The 25,049-nt window shown below is 40.5% G+C and overlaps 1 protein-coding gene across 4 annotated transcripts in view; it reads left to right on the top strand.

The window, feature by feature from the left end:
- The window catches only part of ZNF366 (zinc finger protein 366), a 60,324-nt gene that overhangs the window by 17,426 nt on the left and 17,849 nt on the right, over positions 1-25,049 (top strand). Inside the window, exon 1 of one of the 4 annotated variants that reach the window (XM_005858009.2) lies at positions 15,616-15,680. The exons of the other annotated variants lie outside the window; for them this stretch is intronic. The gene's annotated coding sequence lies outside the window, so the exon portion shown is untranslated. Of the gene's footprint in view, positions 1-15,615; positions 15,681-25,049 lie in introns of those variants that run through there. 4 annotated transcript variants of the gene reach the window in all.

Genomic DNA, 25,049 nt, shown 5'->3' with positions numbered 1-25,049 from the left:
ATGGAAGAGGGAGTAAAGGGAGGATGTTGGAAGGAGCATTTAGATGCTCTCTGGAACCGAACTGCTTCCTGGGGCCTCACAGACAGTTGCAGAAATGAGCTGAGAGGCTAAGCCAGGGGTCCTCAAACTTTTTAAACAGGGGGCCAGTTCACGTCCCTCAGACCATTGGAGGGCCGGAGTATAGTTAAAAAAAAAAACTATGAACAAATTCCTATGCACACTGCACATATCTTATTTTGAAGTAAAAAAAACAAAACGGGAACAAATACAATATTTGTATTTGCATGTGGCCCGCGAGCCGTAGTTTGAGGACCCCTGGTTAAGCAGTTGGTCACGGCTTAGGGAGCCTCCAAGTCTCCTGAACTGGCTTCAAGGTGGTGCCAAGTCTGTCCCCCTATGGACACAGGCCAACTCTGCATGTTCACGCTTGATGGCTGGGTTCAAGCACACCTATTTTTCAGGTGCATAAGCTGAGCCTCAATATTTCTACAGTTATCGAGCAACCACTTCCTGGCAGGCGCTGTGTTAGGCACTGGGAACATATCAGGGAACAAAAGACAATGTAGGAAGGAGAGAGATTAGAGAGTGCTGCGTAGGGGGAAGCAGGGTTAGGGTGGCCCCGCTGAAAAGGTGATATTGAGCAAAAACTTGAAGGAAGCAAAGAAGAGAGCCATGTAGGTATCTCGGGGAAGAGCTATGCAAGCAGAAAGAACAGCGGGTGTAAAGGACCTGAGGAGCCCAATGCCTGGTGTGTGTATGAAACCACAAAAGGCCAGAGGGGTTGGAGTAGAGTAAGCAAGGGAGATTGTGGTCGGGTATGAGGTCAGAGAGGTAACTATCTCACGGAAAGCCTTGTAGGCTAGTGGGTGGACTTTGGTTTTACTCTAAAATAGAAAATTGTTGGAGGGTTTTAGGCAGGAGAGTGACAAGATGCGACTTACATTTTAATGAAATCGATTTGACTATTCTGTTGAGTAGGCTAAGAGGAGCCAAGGGTGGAAGCAAGGAGAAGAATTAGGAGGCTATTAGGAAGTGATTTTCTACCTATTTTAGAGGAAAAGCCAAAATTCCTGGAAGAAGATTGTTGTGGCTTGGACCCAGGTAGGGGCAATGAGGTGGTAAGAAATGATTGGATTCTAGATAGACAATGGAAACAGAACCCATTGCTAATGGATATGCTGGAGTACTCAGGTGCTCTGCTGAATACGTGAGCGAGCTGTGAAGGAATGGTGCTGAGGGGTGTTCCCTCTCCATTCAAGAGTAGTAAAGGAAAAAGAGCCAGGATTCTTGTTGGTACTTCATCCCTTGTCCTTTCTGTTAACTGAGGGCCTATTATGTGCCAGGCACTGTGCTGGGAGACAATAGTGAATGTGAACTAACAGGCTTGCTGCCCTCATGGAACAAACAGTCTACAAAGGGAGCCAGGCATTCAGTAAATAATCACACAAATAAATGTAAAGTGAGCACTCTGATACACACTGAGTGTCAAAATTGGTATATCTGCCCTGGTCAGGCGGTGCTGAGGAAGGGACACTTGAGCTCAGGGATCTGAATAAATAGGTGTCAACCAGGCAAAGAAGGCAGAGGGAGAGGAGTAGTGTTCTAGGCAATGGGAATGGCATGTCTGGAGGTTCTTAAGGGAGGGGGAGCATAGTATGGATGAGGAACTGAAAGAAGGACATATGAGTAAAATACAGAAAGCTTGGGGAACATGGGCAAGATGCAGCTGGAGAAATGGATGAGAGTCAGACTGTGCCGGGCTTGTGGGCCATGTTTAAATTTTGAACTTCACCCTGACACCACTGAGAAAATATTGGAGGCCTTCAGGCAGGGGAATGACATGGTCACATGTGCTTGTTGAGAAGCTCACTACGCTGCTTTGAAGAGAAAAGATTGCAGCAGTGCAGTAAGAGTGCGATGAGGAAGACCGCTGATGAGACAAATACAGCAGCACAGGTGAGAGCATGGTTGCTTGGACCGTAGAGTTGGTGAGGATGAATGTAGAGGTTCTGAGACGGACTTTATAAGTTGGTTTGGGATTGGCCATGAGGGTTAATGAGTTCAAGAATAATTGCTTGGTTTTGTTTATACTATTTATATTCAATCAAGCCACAGAAGTTAGACAATTTATTTTTCAACAAATCTTTAAAATAAGATTTACTCTTGGATTATTTAGTTGGAGTCCAGCCTTACTGAAAACAGGAGGTGGGATAGATGACCTCCCCCAGTCCTCTCCAGCCTCATGGCCTGGTTGTATAATAAATTGATGGAATCCTTCATCAAAAACAATCTCTACACCAGCGTTGTTCAATAGAAATATAATATAATGCAAGCCACCAATGTAATTTTATGTTGTCCAGTAGTTATGTTACAAAAGTAAAAGTAAAAAGAAACTGGTGAACTTAATTTGAATAATCCATTTTATGTAACCCAATAAATAAAAAGATTGTTTAAACGTGTAATCAATACAATAATTGTTAATGAGGTATTTTACTTTTTAAATAACTTTTTAAAATCCAGTGTGCCTTTTACATGCATAGCATGTCTCAATTCAGATCAGCCATATCTGATGTGCTCAAAGCTACATGTGGCTAGTGAGTACTAAATTGGGCAGCACACCTCTAAACCATCAAAGTAGCCATGTACAAAGCACTGGAAATATAGGTCCTTCTATATTTAAAAGATAAGTATACTTTAAATAGAACCTCTTAAATCGGAATGTTTGACCTCTCACCAAGAATTAGAGAGTAAGTACTAATTCGCACTCCCAAAGGAAGATCATTGTTAATATCCAGATAAAATAGTGTCTACAAAGAGAGAGAACAGGGCTCAGTCTGAGAATGTTTTCCTTTTGCATTTTCATCAGCCAAAGGAATACTGGGTTTGAGGTACCAACATATGGCACAAATGTTAATTTTAAGGAAAATTTGGCACACTCAACATGTTAAACCATGCTTCTTTCCATACATGTTACTTGGCTATAGTAGTGGCAATACAGTGCCAGGTTTTCTTTAATGTCAGGCATTTTAAGAAATGATTTCTCTGAATTTAAAATTATACACACAAAAAATAAATGGAAATGCTACTGAGGTGTTTCTGAATAAAATAAATTTGACCCCTGGGGGGAAATGAGGCAATAGCTGACCAGAGGCCATGGTAGACTGTTGGTTGATGTTCAAAAATCAACAGAATGCTATTTTAATTTCTAGGCAACATATTGTAATTCCATAGTGCATTAGTCAGATTATCTGCAAAGAATATTCAAAAGACTTGACAATTCTCCTTGAGGACTCTTCCTGTCTGTTGATAGAACTCACCTATGCTACCTAAGTCACATGAACAGGTGAGAATTATCTAGCAAAAACAATCCCCCCCTGTGTTCAGCATACTACAGCCTTCTACCATCCTCATGATCAAAATACACCGGTAGTAAAATATGTTGACCTTGGAGCTCTAGATTTGTTCTTACTAAGTTTCCTTTGACCACTTCAGTTTATCAAGTTCACCCCAAGTTTGAACTTGACTCTCAACTTCATTGGCTCATTGTTGTCCACATGCTCTTGGGTTTATTTTCTGGGTCATCATACACATCACAGATAAAGTACTTGTTTCAAGATTACTCTGTCTCTGCTTATGGTCTGAGTTCAGATTTCTAGTTATTGCAAATTCTCATGACAGGGAGAGATTGAATGGTGTACTTTCCAATGGGTTGATAAAACAGTGCAGGGGGAGGAGGAAATTGGGAATGACACATACAGGGACCAGTATAGAGTCAAGGTCACCGGTGGGAAGGTAATATATGAAATAAGATTCCAGACACTTAGCCTCTAACATTGGTTCTCAACCTGTGTGTCGCGACCCCTTTGGCGGTCGAACGACCCTTTCACAGGAGTCGCCTCAGACCATCCTGCATATCAGATATTTACATTATGATTCATAACAGTAGCAAAATTGCAGTTATGAAGTAGCAACGAAAATAATTTTATGGTTGGGTCACAACATGAGGAACTGTATTTAAAGGGCCAGAAGGTTGAGAGCCACTGCCTAGAACTTTAAAACTCTCATATTCTCTGATTGAAACATTAATAAAATCTGAACAAGGTGATGTCTGAAATACTCTCCCATGCTCCAAACAGTTTACAATTAATTCTCTTCATCTCATGAGGTTTGTGTGGGGACTAAATGTAATAATGAGTATGAATGTTTTTGAAAACGTTGAAAAGTATCTCAGTGTAAGTTACCACAACTATCATAAAATAATCTCTCAATAAATCTGGGATTGTTTTTTATCCCTATTACAAAAATGTTGGCTCAACTCTAGGAGCTTATTTAATTTCAGGTGGAAAAAGTAGGTCAAAATACACTTAAAGAAATGAGTAGTTTACGTCTAAACTAAGGTGACCTTTCTGGAAATAAATTTAGCAATATGTATTAAGACCTGAAATTTTATATCCTTTGATTTAGTAATTCTATTCCCTAACCTAAGGAAATACTCAACCAAGTTTTATGTATGAAGTTGTTTACTGCAGTATTATTTGTGTATTGCATAGAGATGTACGGTAAATAGTATTATGAAAGAAAACATATTCATGAATGTAAAACCCTTGAAAGAAACAAACCAAAATATTAGCAGTTGCTCTTGGAGGTTTTATTGAGTATTTTCGTTTTCTTTTAAAAACATTTTAGTATTAAATTTTCAAGGGTAATATGTTTATATTATCTAAAAGTCATTAAAAATAAATTGTGTAGAGTAGGTCCCCTTAATTTAATCCTGGTGCCAACTAATTTTGTCTTTTTAATTACTTCTTGATCAATAACAGTCAGCTTTTCTCAACTGCTTTCATGATTTTCTTCCTATTCTTCTGCTAACCATGACACCGTGTGAGCTTTGTATTGCATCTGTCATTTGCCAGCAGCCTAGATAGCACCCAAAGAGCTGAGTCACCTGTCAGTTTTAGGGTGTCTACATATGGTGCTCATTCCTTCCTTAGTGATCCCACACATTCTTCCTTCACATGAAGTTCACATGAATTGGTCCAGGAATTGATACTTCTAGAACAAGATATATCAATCAACATTCTTAAAGTGTGACTTGCTTGATTCTCCCTAAGAACTTCTTGGGCAGGAACATTCTCTACTCACATTGAATTTTCCATTAATCTATAGAGAATAACTTTTTACTATGAAAACCTAAAACTTTTAGAAATTATAAGCAATTCCCTAAACTCTAGATTGAATTATCTCATATTTTTTTTACTGTCAAATGGATCTGAGTTACCTCTTACCAGGTGATACCCTCAGTAGAAAGGTGTTTTGTTATTTATTCACTCCATTTTTCACTCATTTGAATTAGAGCCATTTTAAATTAGCCTCACCATTTCTTCACTCAGCACAAATTAACATGAAAACTTGAAGAGGCCATTTCCCAAATACCCCATTAAATAATATTATTAAATGTATCCTTTTATAAGAAACTCAGAGAAAGTTAATAATGTAACACAATCAGCCTGTTGCTGGTTAGAGGAGGAGGAGGAAGAGGAGGAGGAGGAGGAGGGGGAGGAAGAGGAAGAGGAGAAGGAGGGGGAGAAGGAAAAGGAGAAGGAGAAAGGAATAGAAAATAGGCTATTGAAAAGCATTTTTTCTAACCCTTCCAAGGAAATATTCTTTACTCAGAATCCTCTAGATATAGTATTGTAGCATTCAGACTCTCAGAACAGGCCCATGGATATCTTAATTGACTTTTCCTTATCACCTCATCAATTTGTCACACAACATTAATTCAATTTACATCCTGCTATTTCTGCACACTTTTACATTGATTTGGAAAATGTCCCTCACACTTTGGTTTTGGTCTCTATTCCTGAAATGTCATTTGCTTAGGATGATTTAGTTTCACGAATGGATTTTTCCCCAGCGTGATTTGCCTTCGATGAGCCTCAGATCTTGTATACTTCACTCCAGACATTGTTGCAAAAGAAGAGTTTGTGAGGCTGCTTCCATCTTTTCCCCTAAATATATATACAGCTGACTTTTGAAAGATGTGGGGGTTAAGGGTGCTAGCACCCTGGCCCTGTGCAGTTGAAAACCCTCATATAACTTTTGACTCCCCCCAAAACTTGACTACTAAGAGCCTACTGTGGACTGGAAGCCTTATCGATGACATAAACAATCAACACATATTTTGTATGTTATATGTATTATATACTGTATTCTTACAATAAAAGAAAATTAAAGGAGAGAAAATGTTATGGAAAAAATCTTAAGGAAAAGAAATACATTTACTATATTTATTTAAAAAAATCCACCTATAAGTGGACCACTACAGTTCAAGTCTGCTGTTAGAGGGTTAACTGAAAATATTTCTTTCTCCCTTTGTCCAAATTCTCAGAGTTGAAATCTTGGTTCTGTTTGTATATGCTGTTTTCATACACTTTAAATCTGAAATTCAGTCCAATCCTTTTCTCCATTATCATTCTCTCCAGTCATCTGAAATGTCTTAGGCAGGTGCAGGTTTATAGGGAGAGATTACACACACCCACACACATATGCACATCTTAAATATGCCAGATATAATTCTGCATGTTTTGTCAAAACATTTCCATTACTGGTAATGACATGAGAATTGGGTGTCAGGTGTTACTTGAAACTATCCAAAAGGATTTTTAAAAATTTGTCTTTAGAATTGTTCTTGTGCCTTGCCTTCTGATGGCTTTTGCTCTGTTTTTCCACTTTAAGTAGTTACTTTTGTGATTGATTTGTAGAAGCTCATAGATATCAAATAATACTATTTCTTTGCTGTATGTTGCAAACATTTCTCCAGTTTGCCATTTCATTTTTAACTTTATGTAGTTTTTAAACACAGGGATTTTTTTCCCTTATATAATCAAGCTATTCAACTTTGATACTTTCTCATTTTTAGCCAAGCGTTTTGAAAGGTCGCATATTTAAGGCAAAGACACATGAAAGCCCTCACAGCCAGTGAGCTGGAGCTGTGGGCTTTGAATGAAGCTGATACCATGTTCCCCACCACACTGTTGAAACTACTGGGCTGGGGTTAGGTCAGGGAGAAAGGACTTACACTCATCCCAATAAGAAAAAGCCCATCTGAAACTAGAAGAATAGAAGCAGGAGGAGAGTCTCTTGGGAGGAAGGTGGTGTGCAGAGGGATGGCGATGACACTTATGTGTGTGTTTATAAGAGTCATTTATGTGACTAGAAATTGGATGACTATTCTGTAACCTTTTCCAAGTTCCTGAGCTTTGGGCTGATTTCAGGGGATTTCTGGGGGTCAATTCCTTCCCAGACTTGGTCAGTCTGAATGATTCAGTGACTGGGGTCCCCTGGTGCAGGGGAACCCTTTTAGGTGCCAGCAGTGTGGCAAGGAGATGCCACAGCTATGACCAGTTCCCTGACAGATGCCACCATCATACATGCCTGGAAGTACAAGGATCTTTCATATGCTCCATCTTCCTTTTTTTTTTTACAGCAACTATGTGAAGCAAGTAGGATATGCCAAGGTTTCTTATTCTCCTTTTTACAGGGTAGAATTAAATAGAATTTCAAATTTAACTGACTTTCCAAGCTCACTTAGTAGTGAGTTATGAAGCAAGGTGAGGTGTGCAGTCCACTAGAAGGGGGCAGTGTGGCTAATGGAAGGTGTACAGGCTGAGAAATTGGGCACATCTGGGGTGAAATGCCACTTCAGCCACTCATTTGCTCTTTGACCTCAAGCAAGTAACTTCCCCTCTGAGCTTCTCTTTCTCATCTCTAAAATGGAATCATGGCACCTTTCTTGCAAGATTGATGTAAGGATTGAAGATAATGCTCCATTTTCTTGACTTCTTTGATTTTGTTGGTGTGTTTTTGAGCGCCTCCTTGAAACGTGTGTGGAAGGAGTGGCAAAGAAGAAATAGGAGAGCATGGTGAGTCCTGCACAGGACCTGGCACAGAGCAGATACTGCAAAAAATGTAACTTCTCCTCCACCCCGCCAACCTACAAACTCCTGAGGGCTGAGCTGCACCTGTAAGCTTTCCTCGGAAGGATCCTTGGGTGGTTTATAATCCCACTCATTCAAAAGCCCTTTCCCATCACAACGTTCAGAGTGTTGCTAGCACTGAGGGATATGGTTATTTTAAAACCTCAATTATTTACTCAGTAGGCTATTGTATTCGCAGGCTCAATGAGTGTTTGCAATAACTCATATGTAAATATAAAAGATCTTGAAAGAAGACCTCAAAAGAGAGCTTAGTGTCATGGCTAAGAGTTAGCAAACTAGAGGCACAAGGCCAAATCCAGTCCATAGCCTGTTTTTGTAAGAAAAGTTTTATTGAAACACAGACACTCCCATTGTCTACATGGCTACTACACTGCTTTCATTTCAATAGCAGGGTTGAGTAGTTGCAGCAGGGACTGTAGGCCTCACAAAGCCAAAAAATACTTACTCTCTGACCCTTTACAGTTAAAGATTGCTAAACCCTGGCTAAGAGCTGGCACTTCCAGGCTATATGACTTTAGACAAATCATTTATACCCATTGTTCCTCAAATTCCTTATCTATAAAATAGGGATGATAGCAGTGGAAAGAGAGAATCCATGTAAAAGCCGTGCATATGGTGAATCCTCAGTTAATGATAGCTGTCACAATTACTACTAATACCATTGATTTTTAACAAAGCCCTTTGGGCAAAACACTCACCCTGAACCAGGAACAAAAACCTGATTGTTCAACCCCAGTTTCAAAGGTTCCTCCCTGTGGATAGCAATAGTAGCTAGATCCTTTTCTGCCACAATCATGTTTTCTTAGGGTCAGCCATTTCAATGCCATTGGCTCAGAGTCCAGGATTTTATAAGTATACTCTACCTTTCTCCCACACTTAATGTAGACATTTGGATTAGTGTCATCGAATATTTTCCAATAGTTTGTGTAGCCTGTCTGGGAGAGTGGAAAATTGAATGCGGCGTTGTGTTGGAATTAAATGTGAAAAGAACCAGCTGCTTCTTTCTAAAAATATGAGCTAGATATTCCAAAAGATGTGAACCTTCAATCAAAGTATAAGGGAAGATTTTACATTTAGTTGTTTATTTTGGGGGGAAAAAAAACTTTTTAAAGAAAACCAACCTTGATAGATGGCATTGAAAGCTATTGAGGAAGCTGAAATTACAGCAGCTCCACTTTGCCTCCTAAATATAGTGGGGAATGCTTTCTTAATGTAAAGAAGAAGTCTTGTACGACAGTGCAATCAGCATATGGAGGTGATTTCCAAGAGAGAAGTGAAAAGAAAAAAAAATCCCACAGCTCAACCTTTCAGAAGTATCATAGTCATGCAGGAAGAAAACCATCTTGACCCTCTTCCTCATTGCTAAGCATTGGGGCTTGGGAGGAGGAAAAGCGGGGGGAAGGGTCTCCAGTCTAAGACTCATATGCACACAAATGATGCACCAGTGGTACCCCCACCACTACCAGAGTACAGCATGGCCTGTCCAGGAACCTTCCCTTTGTGGATTGCCTGGACCCCAAAATAGCCATTTCCATGGGCTGTGCTTCATCAACTCAGCCTTGGCATGGAGGAGAATCGTCTCACCCCCACACCCCGCACTAGCAGCCTGGTGGGTAAGGCAGGGGCGAGTGCAAGTCACAGGGCTTTTTTTCCATCAGAATCCCTTCTCTTCCATCTCTTGTCCATTCATGCTCCCCTTAGTGTATAGGTCCTGTCATTTACATTCAACAGAGCTTTACTGAGCACCTTTCTAAAGTAGTTCTTAACCTTGGGTGGCCATGATAATCACCTACAGAGCTTTTAAAATGCACCAATTCCTAGGCCTCCATCCCCAGAGATGCTGATGAAACTTACATCTGGGGAGGCACCTAGGCATCACAGCGTGTGTGTGTGTGTGTGTGTGTGTGTGTGTGGCGAGGGTGGGGCAGTGTGGTATGTTGAAAACTTCTCCAGTGATTCTAATGTACTGACCTACTATATTTGGGTCATTCTTCTAGGTGGGTACAACAGTGAATAGCATAGGCAAGGTACTTGGTCACATAGAGTTCATGGTCTAGCAGAGCAAGACAGAGAATAAATAAATGAATGGCCAAGATATGTTGTGATAGTGCTACCAAGAAAATAAAACTTGGGGCTGTAAAAGAAAGAGCTGGAAGATGGGGAGATGAGTAACTTCAGATTGCAGAACTTCAGACAGAGTGGTCAGGCCATCGTTGTTGTGGGGTCATACTTTCCTTCTTTGCTCATGAGCTCTGTTAGCACTCAGATCTAGCAACAGGCTGTGATCAGATGCCTGCTCTTTGTTCACTGTTCCCTAAACCAAGTTTCTACAGGCTGATGAAACATGGCAGACCCTCCCTGATTGGATAGCCCAGATTACCACTGTAACCAGAAGCCACCTCACATGGCGTGCCTTACCCTCAGTGCTCTAATTCAAGAATGCCCCCATCCTCTTTCCCTTTGACCACAGTGACCACCTCACTCTAAAGTGATATCCTATTGTCAGCATCGTTTATTGAACACAATTTGCTGACTTGTCATAATGATAATAGTAAAAGCGGATTGAACTATACTTAATATGTACAGGCACTCTTCAAGATACCTTGTCTCATTTAATCCACTGCAAAGGGGGAATTATCAGCCCCATCAATTGGAAACCAAGCCTCTGAAGGTTAAGAGAGTTATGACATGGCTCACCTTTTTAGACCTTCTAGGTTCTCTCCAACTCAGAGAATCTGTTATTTTGTGGTCTCTAGCTCATTTCCTCAACTAGGTGGCAAGCTCCCTGAGGAAAGGTATTGTATCTTATACATCTTTGCAGGAGTCTCTTCTTTCCTCACCCCCCTAAGCCTTGTTTGTGATGGGTAATAAGCCAATCAGAGAGCCACCTGTGCTGTGGAGGCAGCCTGGCTGTCACTCCTGAGTACCTGAGGCTTCAAGGAAGCCTTCAAGGCCCACAGGCCTCAGTGTTGTTGCTCATAGGCTTGGATACTCTTTCCTTCATGTTCAAGACTGCCCAGTGGGGTCCTCACCACTAAGGGGCCCCAAAGTAACTCACAGACATTTATAAATGGTTCCTGTGGGCATTTGCCCCAAGTCCTGTCCCACTGAAAATCCAAAAGGAACAATTATTTCACACGTTCCTTCTTTTTGTTAGTTTGTTTTGCTAATTAAATTTTTTTAAAAAACTGAGATTAAAACAGCAAATAAAGAAATCATTGCAATTCCTAGATTAAGGATCATTATTCCATAAGGCAGAGTTGTGCTACTTATGATATTAGGAGGGGCTATATCTTTGAAGATAATTCCCTTTTCTTCAGGGTTATTGAGGTATAATTGACAAATAAAATTGTAAGATATTTAAAGTGTACAACATGATGTTTTGATACACATATGCATTATGAAAATATGCCCCCATCTAGTTAACACATCCATCACCTCACATATTCCCCCTCCATGTTTTTGGTGAGAACATTTAAGTTTTTCTCTCTTAGCAAATTTCAATTATACAATGTAGTGTTATCAACTATAGTCACCATGTTATACATTAGGTCCTCAGACCTTATTCATATTAAACTGAGTTTGTACCCTTTTATCGACCTTCCTATCCCCCCCCGCCCGCCGCCCCAGTAACCACTTCTCTTCTCTCTGTTTCTATGAGTTTGACTTTTGAAAAAATTCCACATATAAGTGATACATGCATTATTTGTCTTTCTCTGTTTGGCTTGTTTCACTTAGTAAAATGCCCTCAAGGTCCATCCATCTTATTGCAAGTAACAGGATTTCCTTTTTTAAGGCTGAATAATATTCCATTATATTATTCTATTATATTATACACACACACACACACACACACACACACACACACACACACACCATCACCTTTTCTTTATCTAGTCATCCATTGATGGACACTTAGGTTGTTTCTATACCTTGGCTATGGTAGAATAATGCTGCAATGAGCATGAGAGCACAGATATCTCTTTGAGATAATGATTTCATTTCCTTTGGATGTATACCCAGAAGTGGGATTACCAGATCATATGGTAGTTCTACTTTCAATTTCTTGAGAAACCTCTATACCAGTGATGGTGAACCTTTTGAGCTCAGCGTGTCAGCATTTTGAAAAAACCTAACTTAACTCTGGTGCCGTGTTACATATAGAAATTTTTTGATATTTGCAACCACAGTAAAACAAAGACTTATATTTTTGATATTTATTTTACATATTTAAATGCCATTTAACAAAGAAAAATCAACCAAAAAAATGAGTTCCCGTGTCACCTCTGACACGGGTGTCATAGGTTCGCCATCACTGCTCTATACTGTTTTCCAGAGTGTCTGTAATTCTATTTTGTTACTATAACACACACACACAAAGAATATAGCAACACTTGTGAGTGTGTGTGTGCATGTATGTGTGTTTATGTTTGAGACAGAGAGGAAGAAAGCAAGGATATGAATGTAGTTATACCCCCCTGAAGGAAGTTAATGTAGAAATTGAGATGTTACATAACCTTCATTTATGAATTTGGATATCCCTTCCCTGCCTGATGTCCTTGTTGATTTTCAGTTAAGTGCCTATGGAAGAACATAAAACTGTCTAAACAAAAGTCCTGTGACTACTTCCATTTTAGTTAAAACCTCAGAGGTTTAATCCTCACTGGCATTTTCTCCTCTTCCTTCTCCTTTCTTCCTTGGCCTTCCAAGGAGAAACCTGCCCTCCACAGAGGCTTTGGGCTGATCTGCCTCTGCAGCTGTCCTGCCCGGCTCAGTGCAGGAGCTTGACAGCAGATGTGTGGCCCCTTGCCAAAGCCGAGCCTTTTCACTGGCCTTTGCTCCCTTCTGAGACAGGGAGCAATGGGCACCAAGGAGTCCTAATCTCATAACCTCTTAATGCTGAAAACCCAGATCTCATGGGTTGGAGGTTGATCTCCAATCCCAGGAAATGCTCTATTAACATGTGAATCCAACATAATGCTCATAGTGATAAAGAAACCACAGCGATCGTGTTTGCTACTGCAAGTTTCTCCCCGTGGAAAATTAATTCATACTAATTCTGAACTGCTAACCAATGATTATATTAACTTACCAGATGGAAATGCAGCCTAAATTCACATGTGCTCTTAAAGCCACAGACAAATCTGTTTTTAAAAGCAAATATAGCAGTGCATACCAACCGAATCCCAACCAGGCAACAGCTCTGTACTGAGTATCTTGATTGTGATCAGTATCATGCAAGATGTAATGGGAGATAGAAGAGTGTGGATCTCACAATGGAGGGAGCTTATGTGCTGGTTGGAAAAACAACCTAACCATGAAATAACCAGAGTGGCATACAGAGGAAAACACTGTGTTTAACCAGGATTCTGTGAGATGCTACAATAGGATTTGAGAGAAAGGAGAGATAATTGGGCATAAGACTAAGGAGGGAAGGCTTCCAGGAAGAAGCTGAATTTGAGTTTATCTTGAAAGAATGGGATGGATCAATGGAAAGAATATTCCTAAAAGTAGGCCAATCTAGACAGAGGCAAAGAGGCATGAACTGAATAATGAAAGCTTGGGTTTAAGAAGACTTTAGAGAGAAGGGGACTTTGAAGGTCAGGGCGAGGAGTTTACATTTGATTTGCTTTGTGTTTCAGGTGGATTTTGTGTTTAGCTACAAGCCCCAGAACTCTGAATACATTTTCTTAACCAAATTCTTAAGTAAAGGATTCATTTTCTTAAATAAGAAAAACCAGAACCAAGGGGGTACAGTAGCTCCATGTTGACACGTTCCCTCTTCCCTTCTACCATACCTTGTGGGAAGCATTGTCAGTAACTGTGCTGCTTCCCAGCCCCAATATGATGGTGCCACCCCCAGCCTCATATCCACATTCCAAGCAGAAAGAAGAAAGACAGGAAAGGATAAGCAGGTGGTTTCTGCATTAGGAATGCAAAAGCTTTCTCAGAAAGCCCTAACAGTCTTCTGCTTGCATCTCACTGGCCAGAACTGTGGCAAAGTGCAACCCCTAACTGAAAGGATGTCTGGGAAAGCTAGTGTTTTTGCTGGGACATTCTCACCACAAATAAATCAGGGTTCTGTTTCTTAAGGGAAAAGGGGGAACAAATATTGAAACAGCAATTAGCAATATTAACATTATGTACAGCGGTAGTCTCTACACACTATTATTGCAGGTTCCTGAATAGAGTTGTCTTAGAAAGAGTGGTGAATTTTTAGAAAATGGATTTGGCGTTGGTATTTGAGGGATTTGGAAGGAAGGAGAAGAAAGATCTGGAAGAGTGGATGGAAACTGGTGAAAATAATCTAGGGGTGAAGTAGTAGCCACTTGAATGAGCAATCTGGATATGGGAATGGGAAGAAGGAGAGAAGCTAATAGTCATTTCCAAGAAACAATGAACAAGATTTTGTAAAAACCATCCAAGAATGAATGGTCAAGGTGGAAGGTGTTGGCAAAGTGACTCTTTGGTCCTTTTTTGTTTTTCGATGCATAACGTTAACATTTGGAGTGAATGGAAGAGAACATACTAGAAAAAGAAATTGATAAAGGACAATCTAAGAATCAGAGACATATTGAAGCAATAATGAATCCTAGAGTATAATTATATTTTAACATAATATGCATCTGAGGTACAAAAAAGGGATGAGTTAGGTGCAAAGTTAGGGGTACTAATATGAATATGCTCCTTCTTGGGAATGTGAGCATTGCTTTCCGGGGCCATTCTTTAAACACAACACATAGGATAGCCTGTAGACTACATCTATGTTTAAAAGCAAGATGGACCAGATCTGAAAACAAATTATGTTCCTTTTGATGACTAATCCTAAACAAACAAAAACGCATTCTGCCTATTTGTTAGAAGGAAAGCAGAAAGGGAGGAGTTTTATCTGCTAGTTATTATTAAAGAACAGAAAATCATTTTAACACTAAAAAATTACTATAATTTGAAAACTCTTCTTAAAAATGGAAGTGTCAGTCATTGTACATGGCATTAAAGACACAGAAAAGTTTAGGCTTTGTGCTTTGACATTTTATGACTCTGCAGGGTCACAAGTAGGTTTGGACTTTTATTTTAGAAAGAAACCTTTAAACAACCCAACTACCTTAGGACCCTAGGGGAAGACCTGACATGGTCTCAAATCCAACAGTTTCATTCTTAGCATCCCAGAGTTTCTCATCAACACTGGGGAAGGACTCAAGGAAAAGTTCTGGGATGGGTAGAACAGAGAAACTGGATTAGTTGTATTTGCCATGTGTGTTCTGTAATTTGTAATTACTGTGAATCTTCAGATCAGATTCATGATTGTCTGAATTTTCAAGGTTGAAAGTCATTTATTTTTGACTTACACACACCTGGCTTTCCTAATTCAGTTTACTCAGTTGTCAAGTCACCGAAGTCTCCCTCTGTTCTACAGAACACACTGGTAGGGGTAAGGGGACGTTTCCCTTGCTTGTCTCACTTTCACAGCTATTGCTTCATCTGTTTTATGTTGTTCTAATCTAGGTTTTAATGACAAAATGGGGGAAAAATAGTATCTTGAAAGAAAATATTTTATGTGAAAGAAATGTCATTCTTCTTGTTCTCTCATATTCAGCAAATCAACATACCTATTCAAGATTCCTCTAGTACAGCTCTTAGGACTTTTTCTGCACACCTGCTTGTCACTTCTTCTTCCAGTTGGTGAGTTCCTTGAGGCCAATGTATGGCTTATTAGACATTGTCTTCCTGATGCCCAGCACAGTGCAGGCACAGAGGAGGCAGCTGAAGTGGAGGCAGGTGAATGCCTTTGTGGAGGCTCCTCCTAGTCAGAGTCTTTTCAGGTACTTATACTTTTTCCCCTGATGATATAAGCATGGGTCATAAGGCTGCATGCCCAATGTACACACTAGAGTGAACTCTGCCAGGGACACCAAAGACCTTTGGCAAAGAAATGCTTCAAGAGAATTCTTTAAAAAAAGAGAACCTAAACTAATTTTGTCTAAATGTTTGCTGTTTGAAAGCCAATATAGATTTTTTTAAACACAAGTATTTGAATAGTTAAGTCAGCCAGTGTACAAAAGTCTAAGTTGAAAGGGTATAAAATTACAAGTCTCCATCCAGGCAACTGGACACCCTCCTATAGAGTATGAAGTTAGTAACTCGGCTGCTGGGCTCCCAGACTTCCTCTCTCAGCCATACCGTGTTCCAGCCCAGAGACAACCAAAATTACCAGATTCTTGTATGTGTTTGTTTTTCCAGAGATTGGCTATGTGCCCATGTACATGAGGAGCTCAGTACATATATTTTATAAGTATATATATTTTCCAAGAATGATTTTAGTGAACAGAATCAATAGAAAAAAATCAACATAAAGTAGGTCAATCAAGATCTTAAACTATGAAGTGCAAGGGAGAAAAAGTATCCAAGATGAAGAGCGATTACTCATCAGAAGGCAGAAATAGAGCAGAAATTCTATCTACATTAAAAAAAAAAGGTGAGATCATAGATCCATCTGCTCATTAGGGTGGGCATTTCCATGAAGCCAATGGACATTGCCTGGAGGGTCATTGGAGAACTTGCAGTTGTTGAGTGAGAGAAATGGTGGTGTTTGCTATAATGTGGGCATGTTCTACCCTATGGTGACACACTTCCTCAGTGAATTAGTGGCATCTGATCCCCAGAACCCTCCCATATATATTCATATTATTTCAGTGTAATAAGACATTCTACCTCTCAGGTCAAAGGAATATGGCACACACTAGGCAAAGATCCTGAGCCAGGATGAAGCAAAGGGGTGGGGGTGAGGGCATGCTTTCTAAAGAGCACTACCCTACTCATTGCTATGCCTTAATTTAGCTAAACTGTCTTCCTCACTGGAGATGTTCTTGGCAGTTTATTGATGTAAAGTTCGCTTGAAGTAGAGTGGAAAAGTCCAAGTCAACCAGTTATTGTTTTTCCCCCTGTAATACCAAAATTCTGCTTGGGACCAGGGAGCAAGAGCAAGCTAGAAAATGATTATTTGTCAAATAAATTCCCAAGTAATGATTGGATTCCAAGAACATATAAGGTACCAGGCAAGTTCCTGATGTTCTAACCAGATCCTGTTAGAAATATATGATACGAACTCACAAGGAAAGTAAGGTACCAGGCAAGTTCCTGATGTTCTAACCAGATCATGTTAGAAATATGATGAACAGCATGGGATCCTATCAATGAGTGGAACATCAAACAAATGTGATAGACTTCAGAGAAGTCAGGCATTTTCTTCCAGCTCTGGTGGAAAGGAAAGTTTCACCTCTAGGTCTCCGTAAAGCCTCCAGTAGGTGAGGTTCTCTCCACTCCCTGCCCTGTAGACTCCTGGGACAGTCTGGTTGATATACCTCATGAAAAGTATCAAAGAAAGAAGGCAGTTGGCTGCTCAGGTAGACTTCATGGGAAGGCAGTGCCTGGTATGGTTGCCATAACTCAGAATTTGGCTTGTGGGTTTGGAGATTCATGAGTTCCATTTTTGTAAGAGCACTCAATTAATTGGGCTTAGGGAAAATGATTCCAAGAGTGATCTGTGAACCTGAATGTCAATGCCAATCTATTGATTTACAATGGGTAGGAGTATATATTCTAACGACCAGAATGATCTTGTTCGCTACTTTACACATTAAATAATGTTGCACCAATTATAGAAGACTGTTTACTGAATGCAATCAGGACCAAAGATTAGAAAACCTGGAAAGATAACTTAATGCACCATCCCTATCTCATGATATTCTTGCTGAATAGAATATATACAAGAAAAACAAAACAAAGCTGTTTTCTGCCATTTAAAGTTTCTTCTTTTGTTATCAATTCATATAACCCAGGTCCTCTCTTTATAGGCCATATGCATATTATTGGATGTATTCCATAGATATGAACTGATTAGAGGGTGGAGTCTGGTCGCCTTAACTGTTGTTGTATGTTTCCCAAATATCCTCTATTACTCTTTTTATAGTAATGTACAAAGTAGCATTTTTGTATGTTTCCTTTATATTTTCAACTTATTTTTAATACACATATAATAATATTCACCCTTTGAATTTTAGGAGCTTTGACAAATAGAAAGTTGTGTTAACTACCACCACAATCAAGATATAAAACAGTTCTTCACTCCCCCCCAAAAAAATACTGCCTTGAGTTACATTTTCAAAATAGATTCCTTCCGCAGATGGCTAACCTCTATTATGTGTTCTAACATTTTTGTTTGCAGAGGATCAATTTTCTGGCATTATCTACCAGTTATGAAGCCCATCAGACAAATATGCTGTCATTCCCAGAGATGGATAAAATGAGGTTTTCTAATATGTGTATGAATATCTGCTTAGCTAGCAGTGGGTATATCAAGTTTACTTGATCTGTGAACTTACAAAAAAACACACACACAAAAATTGACATATATTCTAAGGACATTTCCCCCAAAGAAAGTAAGAGAAAAACTCTAACATTCCAGTTGGAACTCTATCCACAAAAACTATAATAGCTCTGAGGGTTGGGAAAGAGAACTGCTAAGTCATATCACCAATTCATTTCCTTCCTTTAAATGAGTCACGAGGACAGAGATAACCCCAACACACTAGCAGCTGCTCCAGTGCTCAAGTAATTATATCTACTCCTGCTTTCCAGAAACTAGGTCTAGGCATTAAGAACTTTCCTAAGTAAAACATGCATCCATTTAACTTATGCAAGTTAGTAACTGAATTTATTGCTGTTGTTTTAATAAAGGCTCTTTAAAAGTATGCATATACTAGAGGCCCAGTGCATGAAATTTGTGCCCTGGTAGTGTCCCTAGTGGCTGCCGGCTGGGTACTCCCTCCCTTCCCCTGGCTGGCCCACCCGCTGGTCGAACTCCCAGAAGAACTCCGGTCGAGGGGACAATTTGCATACTATGCTTTTATTATATAGGATAAATGGTATATATGCATGCTCATTATGGACAGTTTAAAGAATGGAAAACTAAACTTGATTTCAACTATATTATATCTTGATGGTATTTAGGAACTTAAAAAAATAAATTATGTGAGTTCAATTAATTATTTCACATATGAACAGGTCTTGTTAATATTTCTGACCACCTAGGGGACTCAGTCCATGCCATAGGCTGACAAATTACTTTTATAATAAAATAGGAGGAATTTTGGTTTATAAATTAAATGGTAGCCACAGGGGTATCCTGAGGGGCCCTGAGATCTGGTCACCTCTCCTTGGCTCTACCACTAACCCAGGGAGTGACAAGGCAGACCTTTCTTTTCTTTGAGAATTTATTGCTCTATCGTCCAGATACTCAGAGACCCTGTATTCCTGCCAGTGCAGGAATACAAGACCAAATGATTATTTGCCAAATACCTGCAGCTGAAGAACTCAGCAGCACAGTTAGATATATATTAAGACAATTATGTTGAATCATTAGAAAATTTAATTCTAAGACTCAAAGTCTCCTGTTATCACAAATTCAGAAATAACCAGGTAGTCTAATAAAATCCCACATCAGAGGAGTCTTATAACAGGATCCCTTTGTCTGAACAGAGAGGTTGGCAGTCATCCATGTATTTCCCATCTGTCTTCCTCTTATCCTCCCACAACTCCCCACCCTTTGCTTCTCTTAGCACTGCTTCTCATTCTTAAACTTTTCCTCCACTTTTACCTCCTCCTGCTTCCATTTTTCTTGAGAGTAGACCACATGATTAAAGTGCCATTCTCTCTCATTGTAAAGTTTTCCAATGAAACACTGGAAATGGTCAAGGAATAAGGAATGTGAGAGAATATTGTTCCATGAATTTCAGGATGAACGGAAAGGAGAGAAATAGGTCTGCCCCTGTCATGCTGACTCACGTGACTCTTCTAGCATTTACTGGAATGACCTTCAATTCAAATGAGAACCACAAAATACCAGTAATTTTATCTGGGGAATATTTATATTTTGGTGCAGTAGGTGAATTCCCAATTAAAGGGCATTATTAGAAGCATTTTTCCCCCAAATGTAGTTTCATATTGGTTAGGCCTTGCATTTTTAATTGGTTGTTTTGGTTCAAAGAGAAGATTTTGTTTTTGTTTTTAAAATCCATTCATTCCCCATTTCCTCATAACTAACTCTCATGGATAATACCTGTTAAAGAAGACATCCTGAGCCCTAGATGTCTCTAACACAGACCAACCAAACTCCTCCTCCAACAATTTGTTCCTGATGTAGAGCCTATTGGGTTTGGTGATTGAGTATACATGGGAGAAAGTCAGGAATTTAGAACATTCTCTGACAATGGCAATAAAAATGTCTGATTATTCTAAGGCCTCTCCCTCCCCACCCCCACATCAGTGCAAAGGGTAAACTGCTACTAATGTCACAAAGGGTGGAAGGGTGCAGGGTGACTACCCACTCTTGGTTTATGTTTCACATTCTCAGTCCAGGGGTCTTTCTACCTCTTACTGCCCATTGGACTTTCTGGGCATCTGTTTTATGACTGGGTTGCAGAACCTTGTGGCACTTTAAGGATGGCTCCCTAGCATTAGTGAAGCCAGAAACTGGGGCTTACCCCAAATCTGAGGGTCCGTTCAAAGAATGATGCCCTTAGAAACTGAGGAAGGTAAGCAGCAGCACACACAAAGTGTGTATATTGATGTCTTCCCATAATAACTACCTGAGAATTTGAGTGTGCTCATGATCTAATTAGGGATATCCCCAAAAGTCATCTGCAGTCTAAAAAATATAAGATAAAATTATACATTTTAAAGCTCCATGTGGAATTTTGCTCTTCCCACAAGCAGTTTACTGAGCATCTATTCTATGTGCCAGGCACTATGCTGAGGACTGGAACACTGCAGTGAATAAAACAGACCCTGTCCCCATGGTCTAGCAGGAATTGCAAAAGCTAGTGTTGACCCAGCACTGTCCCAGTGTCTGAGACTTTGGGTTTGACAAATAGGGCCTCCTGTCCCTAGAAGGTGACCTTTAATATTACAGTAGGGGCAATTCTTCCACTTCCCATAAAATAGCACACAAGACCACCCCATCCGTTTTGTCCCCACTCACCAAAGCCATCTGTTATTAATGAAGGCCAGAGATATCTCCATAATAAGAAAGAGAGCCATAGAGAAGGAATGAGGGGTATTCTTTAACTTACACACTGGCCTCTTTGAGTGTGGTTCACATTCACTGCTGTGATAGGACCAACTCCGGGTAAATGGGCAAAGCCTTGGTTTTGAACTTGCAAAGCAGAGGCCCAGATGTCAGTCGATGGTGAAAAGAGCTACAGCTTGGGAAACAGATGTCAGTCAGCGTCAATCCAGTGATCATCAGCGCAACCCTCTCCTGTCCACTCTTTCTTACCCCTCAAGGACACCATATCGTCTAGTGTTAAATACACTTTCACACACACACTCTATTTTAAAGTCTCCAACAACCCATTGGGGGATATTTCAACCCTCATTTCATAGATGAGAAAATCAAACCTCCCAGAAAACATGTTCAGTTCCCCACAGCTGTAATGCAAAGCCAATGCTCAGACCCAGATCCTCAGGCTCCAAACCAACGTGCTTTCCACTATCCGGTAGCTGTCTACTCTAATCATTTTAGGTCTTCTTTCTTTTTGCACATGTTTCAGCATGTCCTGATGGGCAACTATCCTACAACCTGCCAGTTTTCTGGGAGCAGCCAGATCACTCCCCTGCTCCCTGTCCTGTCTTGTCCAAGCAGATTATTGCTGCACCCAAACCTCTTTTGCTTCCCATAGGAATCCCATAGCTATCATGGATGTCTGTGGACCTGCTTTTAGAAATAGTGGGGAGCACGTGGATGGCACACAATGAGGTTTTCTAGGAATCTATTAATAGTTTTGCAGAGGCTGCTCAGAATTTTAAATTGACTGATTTCCAGATAAATTATCTCCTGAGAAAGACATTTTTCCCCTGCTCTTCCCTTCAACACTTCTCATCCTTAATATGGATTTGATTTTTGGGTGCTTTTCTTTTACCCCCTATGGCTTGGCCTTACACCCTGTGCTCAGAAGACAGGGATATTAAGAGGTAGAAGCATTATCTACCAAGAAGGCTGAGAGACTGGCGTGGCTCAGTGGTTGAGCGTTGACCTATGAACCAGGAGGTCATGGTTCGGTTCTGGTTGGGGCACATGCCTGGGTTGCAGGCTTGATCCATGAGCGGGGAGCAGCCAATCAATGATTCTTTCAGATCATTGATGTTTCTATCTCTCTTTCTCCCTTCCTCTCTGAAATTAATAAAAAATATTTTTAAAAAAGAAGGCTTAGGGAAACAGATCTAGCCCTCCTTGGCCTCTGTAGGAATTGGCAGTGCTCCTTAAGACCTTTATGCAGAAAGGAACTGCTGTTTTCAAAGTCCTGGAAAAATGTCCATGGATGGATCCCAGTGCCTTTTTAAACCTCCTGAGTTAATAACTACTATTTTGGGGGTGAGGTGTGTATATGCATAAGTCAGAAACAGGGGGAAATTTTTTTATTATACTGAAATTAAAATGTACCTATGTAAAGTCTCAGGGTTTGGGGAACATAATTCTGCCTTTTATGTTAAAAAACACATACTTCTGTTCAACAATGTTTATTTGCTTTAACTAGGTCAGTGGTGATAAAATAAAAATGCAGATACTGAAAATCAGTATGCTTTTGAAAAGAACATTATATTATAAATGTCACTCCTAATATATTAAGATGAGTCAATTAGTAGACTATGTCATAACTAGAAACAAAAATATTAAACAAAGGTAACAATAATGTGTATAAACTAAAATATCTTCAGTTTCAAAATTAGCAATAATATTACTTTCCAATTAAGAAGCTTTCCAGTATAAGATATAAAATATAATATAAAGATACTAGACATCATTAGCCATGCATTTTCAAATACCTTTGTAACAATAAAATACACCAAAAAAAAATCAATAAGTTCTGGCCCGTGTTCTGACATTTATATTGGAGAGCTTAGTTTTCCAGTCAAGCTCTGGATTATAAAGTAAGAATCAACTGACTCTTTTAACCAGGTCAGAATAAAACAGACAGCCATTGTGAGTGTGGATGGGCTCTGCTGTGGTTTGCCATAGTCACTTGTAACGTGGAAGAGTTCTCTCCGGTCTGAGCAGCCCATTTGCAAATAAGACCTCATTTCGAAAGAAGGTATAAAACAGCGGCCAAAATGAAATTCCAGTGAAAGGAGCTGCCATTTTCCCTCCATTCCAATAGGACACATAAGCCTAGTTTAAAAGCCAATTATTTCTATTGATGCAACAAATTCTTGGGTCAGGCCACCACCTCTATAATTCTATGTGAGTTTAGGGCTCAGGACTTACTGAATTGCAAGCCAAGAAGCAACCTAGTCAACATGAAAAACCACCGGAGAGCCCCTGCCCTCTGCATCCTGTCCTGGTGCTTTTGACAGTGACAGCACCACTCCCCTCATTTTGCCGCCCTTCCCACACCCCTCCAGCCCCATAAAGCTCGCCATCTCATCCTCTGCTAGGCTGATCACTTCCTACAAGTGCCTGGTGCTGGAGGCAGCAGTGGTAGAAGACCTAGCATTTAGCTAATAATTTTAGAAAAAAGCAGGAGGGTGGGACACAGGAGTGGGCCTCTTTTCGCTGGACATGCCAGTTCTCCCTCTTAATTACTAAGCCCGGAACCCATGGAAAGAAGACAATACAGGGCTATCTTCCCACTCACACAAACACAGAGACTAATGGATATTATTTTAGTTCACTGACACTTTCACAACACAAACTTAAATAATGCCCACATGTTCACTTAATAGAGCACATAATTTTTCCTTCAGTTGGACTGTCTGTATATGGAATGGGAATACAATATAAAAAGGTCTATTTTTAAAAAACCGTGCTACAGTTCTCAAACCTCTCATAAGCACACATGCGATGTGGGGATACCTAGGTATTGTAAAAACTGTATTTGTCTTACTAAGGGCAACAGAAAACCACTCGAAGTTGTTGGCCTTCTCACCCCTGGGATCCTCAACCTGTACTGCTCAGCAGGCAGCCATTCCCAAGGGCCAGGGCCCTGAGTTAGTCCAGGACCCTATCCCAGCCCTGTCTCCAGTGACCCGAGGCCAGACCTTACACCTGGCCAGGGTGACTGGCTCTGAGGGAACCTCTGAGGAGCAAAAGCGACCAATCCTATTAAAACTTAAGAGATTTAGGTAGAAATGGCTCTCAGTGGAATTGTGGAATCAGCCACTTAGATCATCCCACCAGTGTCCATGAGGAGGATGGAAAAATGGCAAGGAGATGTGAAAGAGAGCACGGCCCCTGGTTAGACGGTGGCCCCACGGCCTGTCCTCAACATGCATGATGCAGTCAACCAGGCCGCAGTAACTGGCTCAGCAGAGGAATGTCAGGTACTGCAGGAGTCACCAAAGGGCATTTTTCACTCTGACACCTGTGTGAAGGGGGAGATGCCAGTGCAGTTTTAGAGACTCTCACTCCTGGAATTGTCCACCTGACGTTGTTACAGGTGTTGGATTAGAATGCACACGTGCTAAGATGACTTTGTAACTTTGGGTTATATGCTTTTCTTAATCACACTGACCTAATTCACTCCATACACCCCAGCAGCTCACCTGGCTCAGGGTGGATACTCAGAAAATCTGAGATCTGAGTTAATCGTTCAAGTCCCCTCTCCCACGTGGCCTTGAATATCCCCATCCTTAACAGCAAAGGTCCCCAGACAGAGAAAGGCAGTGGTTCCCTTAGAGAAAAAACAACCCTAAACTTAAACACATTTAAGTCACCATTAGTGAACGTAATTCCATCTCAGGCTGCAAAGTCCCAGCTCTGACTGCTCCGCGGAGGAGCTGTGGGCCTTGAGCATCTCTGTGGGCCTTGAACCCTCAGCGTAAGTGGGGCCAATAGCCCAGTGAGTTGTCAGGTCTCTTCTTTCCCATGAAGTCCACTCCCACAGCCCCACCCCACCTGCAGCCCCCTCCCAGCTATGGCTCTGTGGCTGAGGGGGTCTTGGAGCCCTAGGGTTCCCCTCCAGCAGGCCCGTGCTCTCCACATTTGTGACCAGGTTT

The sequence above is a fragment of the Myotis brandtii genome, unplaced genomic scaffold (genome assembly GCF_000412655.1).
Source record: "Myotis brandtii unplaced genomic scaffold, ASM41265v1 scaffold115, whole genome shotgun sequence".
NCBI lineage: Eukaryota > Metazoa > Chordata > Mammalia > Chiroptera > Vespertilionidae > Myotis > Myotis brandtii.
Note: the sequence above shows the minus strand (reverse complement) of the source record. Positions and strands in the feature narration are given on the sequence as shown.